Source organism: Aotus nancymaae, unplaced genomic scaffold, assembly GCF_030222135.1.
Source record: "Aotus nancymaae isolate 86718 unplaced genomic scaffold, 86718_ANA_hifiasm-v0.15.2.pri h1tg000001l, whole genome shotgun sequence".
NCBI classification, from domain to species: Eukaryota; Metazoa; Chordata; class Mammalia; order Primates; family Aotidae; genus Aotus; species Aotus nancymaae.
The window spans coordinates 13,797,607-13,802,911 of NW_026988412.1; the positions used below are offsets into that span (position 1 = coordinate 13,797,607).

At 40.0% G+C, this 5,305-nt stretch overlaps 1 pseudogene; it reads right to left on the reverse strand.

Moving 5' to 3' along the window:
* Positions 1–511: 511 nt before the first annotated feature.
* On the reverse strand, positions 512–735 carry LOC105732974 (anaphase-promoting complex subunit 13-like; annotated as a pseudogene).
* Positions 736–5,305: the final 4,570 nt, after the last annotated feature.

The window sequence follows — 5,305 nt, forward strand, 5'->3', positions numbered from 1 at the left end:
TTTTGTATTTTTAGTAGAGACAGGGTTTTGCCATATTGGCCAGGCTGGTCTCGAACTCCTGACCTCAGGTAATCCAACCTCCTCAACCTCCCAAAGTGCTGGGATTACAGGAGTGAGCCACCGCACCCAGCTCTGGCTTCCTCTTTTTTTTGCCTTTCTGTCTCATACCTTTAATCATTTGTGTCACAGGACACATGTAAGTACTTGGGAGGAAATAAATTTTTACAGTAAAGTAAAATCTGAGTTAAAGGCAAATGTTTAACCAATTATATTCAATTACATACTACTCAATAAAGAGTTTTAGATTTATAGAGCCAAACAATTCTGCATTCCTGAGGAATCTCAGCTTTTCATTCTGTGAAGATTTTCATATTGCATGTAATTGCCACAAACAAAATAAGTATACATTTATAGTGTTAATTTATTACTCAAAGATTTGGACGGGAGACGGAAATAAAATATTTTGTATCTTTTTTTTTTTTTAATCCATGCATGAGAAAGGAGCCAAGTGTCAGTTTCCAATGAGGGGAATGTTCTCATGGAGGTGCTGTAAGGTTAAGTCTACCCACTTCATTTCTTGTTCTTTGGCATGTTCTTGGTGCCAACATTGTCTTGTTCAGGTTTAGGAAGCTCATTCAGTGGAGTTGCAACATCCTCCTAAGGCAGGTTCTCTTCTCAACAAGCATTGTCAATCAAATCCAAGATCCTTCCATCTCTTTGTACTTCACTGTTCATTTTCCTGGAGCTTTAACCTTGTCAGATGGGCACCTGCTCCACCCCTGCACCAACTTCCTCTGAACCATACCCTCACCATCACGTGACTCACATATTCTTCTCCCACATCCCTGCATGTAGGTGAACTCATTTGCTCACATGGAGGGAAAGTCTGGAGAAAACCTTGTATCTTTTTTTTTTTTTTTTTTTTTGGAGACAGAGTTTCGCTTTGTCACCCAGGCTGGAGTGCAGTGGCACTACCTCGGCTCACTGCAACCTCACCCTCCTGGGTTCAAGCGATTCTTCTGCCTCAGCCTCCCAAAGTATCTGGTACTACAGGTGTGTGCCACCACACCTGGCTAATTTTTGTGTTTTTTAATAGAGATGGGTTTCACCATATTGGCCAGGCTGGTCTTCAACTCCTGATCTCAAATGATCCACGCATCTCGGGTTGGAATACCTTCCATAGTGTTGTGGTTACAGGCATGAGCCACTGTGCCTGACCTGAAGACTTTGTTTCTACTTAGAGTGAGGGGGCTGTGGGTGGAATGAATGTGATGATGACAGAGGCTGGACATAAGCTTTCTTTTTTGTTTGAAGTCTAGGCAACTGGGCTTTTATCCTTCAGTACCAGTCAGTCATTGACTATAGACCACCCAGCATTGGGAGGATAGAATGCTGAGCCTCGGAGGCAGCTTTCAGGTTGAAACTATGGAAACACAGCAGGCAGAATCAAAGAGATGGGCACAGAGAACCAGTAAAGGGCCTCAGGACCTGGGGGCTCACCAACAGCATCTGCTTCAGAGATGGTACAGCTTGAGCTTGAGTGCAGGGCAGCTGATGGGGTGTGAGGATGAGGTGATGGAAAGGAAGTGAGGGCAGCACCAATCCCTGTGCCCTTGGTCTTGGGAGAATGGTGAAGCAAAAAAAGATAAGAAGGGTGTTGGGGTCAGTTTTGGATAAAGAATGTACAAAATTGTATTTTCCATAAATCCATTATTGAGAACATCAGAGCTCAACTCAACTTACAAGTGATGCAAAGGCCCTAAAAATTTGTAAGTTGTATGAACTCAGAGCCACTGTAATGCTGGGGTGACATTTCTTACTTCAGTGCATTAATTTATTTTCATTTTTCAAATATGTCTACCTAATTTTTACACATGAGAGTGATCAAAGTGAAACATTATTAAACACTTTCACTTGCTCTGAGGAAACATAATTGGTTGGCAATGCTTTGTTCCTACTAACAATGAAAGTTGAACTAGATATTGATCCCATTAGTATATTGTTCAAGTTAAACAAGAATGAACAAGAAACTGCTAATATGCATTTTCTCTGGCCTCCAGGGTTAGTCTAAATGAAAAATATTACTCTGTCTGTTAAAATATATGCAAGAGCAATTTGTAGTGACAAACTAAATTGTGATAGATGAGGGAAAAACAGGCACTTGAAGAAACAACAAATATTTTCTAATCTAATGTAACTACTTGAATCTCAACTCTTGGGCAGTGTTCTAATTTCAGTTTAACTTAGCACAATTCCTGTTCGCTCATTATAGTCGGGAAGCTATTCTAGATCTTGTGGGAGATGGAGAATTTGAAAGCCTTGACTCCATGGACTGTTTTTAAAAGGTTTTTGGGTTTTCTTCTGAAATAACAATAGATATTTAAATATTCACAATGTCATCAAGCTATGAGATCTTTGGGTAATCATTTCATTGCTTTATTCAAAAGTCACTGATTTCCACCTACCATGTGCCAAGCATTGTGCAGGTGATGTAACCTTTAAGCCCCCCTTTGAAATGAGAAAGTAATAGCATCTTCCATGCAGGGGTGCTGTGAAGATGAAATGACTGCTCTTCCAAGTGTGGTCCTTGGACCAGCAGCTTACACAAAACCTGAGCACTTGCTAGAAATGCAGATTCCTAGCTTCATTCCAGACCTGCTGAATCAATATCTGTAAGGATGGGGTCCTAGAATATGTTTAATAAGCCTTCCTGGTGATTCTGATGCAGGTTCAAGTCTCAGAAGCACCATATTAAATGGGATAGCATTTAAGATGCCCATAGTGTAACGATTGGGAACACAGGCAATGGAGCCAGGCTACTTCCCTCATGGGCAAGTTCTATAACCTTGGAACCTTCACTGAACCTCACTATCTTGGTTCCTCAACTGTATGATGGCAGATAGTAATATAGGAGGTATGTGAGCATTTAGAACGGGGTTTGTTACCTTGTACCTTTGGTATCATGCTCAAGAAACTTTATGTGTCATCATGGATAAAGTACTTACCTTGGTAAAAATTGGTGATTTTCTGGTGGATGGGGTTGATTAATACAGGATGTTAAGAGCTTAGGTTCAAATGCAGACTCCAATCAATGTTGACTGTAAGGCCTGAGGCAAAATACCTCAGTGCTCAGCTTCTGCATCACTAAAATGGGCTGATACTAGCAACTATCTTCTAGAGCTCTTGTAAGAATGTAAAGGTGCCTGGGACACAAGAAAAGTCATGAAAAAATGTAATGACCAGTTCTACTAGCCATTATATTTGTAGTGGAGGAAAAATAATTTTCCCTCTACCTTTCTGAGGTCTTAGCTATAGACCCCTGTAACAAAAAACAATTTAACAACAACAACAAGAGTTTTTAAATGTTCATTTCAGATATACATGGAACATACCCAGGGATTGAGTAATTCTCATGAGATGGCTTGGATCTCCAGCCTATGTGACATCTTCAACAAAGAATAATACATTTTTAAAGAAATGAGAAGACAAAAGAAAGGGACCTTGAGTCTCCAACAGTGGCAGATTGTGGGAAGGCAAATATATGGGAAACGAGTGGTTGGTAAAGACCAACTAGTAAAGTTTGTTCTGTAGACTCTTCTGGTGCCACCTCCAGGCTCATAAGCATCTACAGGTGTCTTTGGTGATCAAACTTTGTCTTTCCTGGTAGAAAGAGGAGGAAGGACACTTTTGTAAATTTATGTCCTGTTTTTAAGCAAATAAGGGTAGTGAAGAGAGCTTTCCTTGTATCTTCTTTTTCTTAATTGCCTTTGGCTCAGAATAATCCTTATGCCAAAGTAGCATATTCTGGCCTACACAGTAATGATATAAAGTTGTGACTGCTAAATACAGCCTGTGTAATGGAGCTTTATGCAGACCCAAAGGCCTGGTGTAGCTCTTAGGGGGAGAGGCAACAGGGTACCAGGAGAGTATCTAAGTCGTTTGGTTTGAGCCCCCTCACTCAGAAACCTGAGAATTACCTGGTCATTCTGTTGTTTCCCACTTGAGCTCTTGCTCAATGACTATAAAAATCAGCAAATAAGTTACTATGAGAAAAGTGCAATTCTCCATTAAATATCTACATGCAGGATGGTAGAAATGATATACCATGGCCCTGCAACACCCCCCCTCACCACCCCCTTTCTGTCTTCTTCTTCCCTCCTTTCCTTTCCTTTCCTCTTCCCTACTTTCCTCTTTCCCCTCCCCTCCCTCCTTTCCTCCTTTATTTTCTTCTTGTATTTTACATAAGAATATATATTAAGGGCCGTCCATGTACTAGGCTTTGTGCCAGACATGTGGTTCATTGGTGAGCAAAATGAGAAACAGTTTCTGACCTTGTGGTGCTCACTGAATAGTTGGGAACATAAGCATCCATCCATCTGTTCATCCATCCATCCATTCATTCATTTTCTTGAAAAATATTTATTGAATATCTGTATATTCTAGGCTCTGTTCTTGGCATATATAATGTTGACATACAAATGAATATAAAACTTTGGATGGAACATATACAACAAAAAGATGTCAATGATATTAGGAGACTTCATAATAGGGATATAATCAAAAGAAGAGTTTGCAATAATTGTTTTCTTTCTTGTCTTGTTTTCCCCTTAACTCTCCAGTAAAGGATAACACACATACAGAGGAGTGTACAAAATATAAAGGTGCAATTCAAACAATTTTCACAAGGAAACATACCCATGTTACCAACACTGAGATCAGCCAACAGAACGTTACCATCCTCACAGAAGCCCTCTTTATACCCACCTCCAAGTCACCACCCTGTGAAAGTAGCAAACATTCTGATTTCTAATACTATGGACTAGTTTGCTTATTTTCAAATTTTATAGAAATGGACCCATGCAGTCTAAACTCTTGCATCTGTGTTTTTCCACCTCAATGTTATATTTGTGAGATTGATTCATGATGGCTTGCGTGTAGTTATAGGTTATTCATGCTCATTGCTGGGTAGCATTCTGTTGTATGAATATACCACAATTTATTTTTTCCGTTCTACTTCTGTTGGGAATTTGAGTAGTTTCCAATTTGGGACTATTATGAATAATGCTGCTACAAATACTCTATTATAGGATGGGACGTGGTGGCTCATGCCTATAATCCCAGTGCTTTAGGAGGCTGAAATGGAAGGACTGCTTGAGGGAAGGAGTTCAAAAGAAGCCTGGCCAACAAAGCGAGACCCCATCTTTAAAAAATAAAAATTAAAAATTAGTCAGGCATGATGGAGCATGCTACTTAAAAAGCTGAGGAGAGAAGATCTCTTGAGTCCAGGAGTTCCAGACTGCAGTGA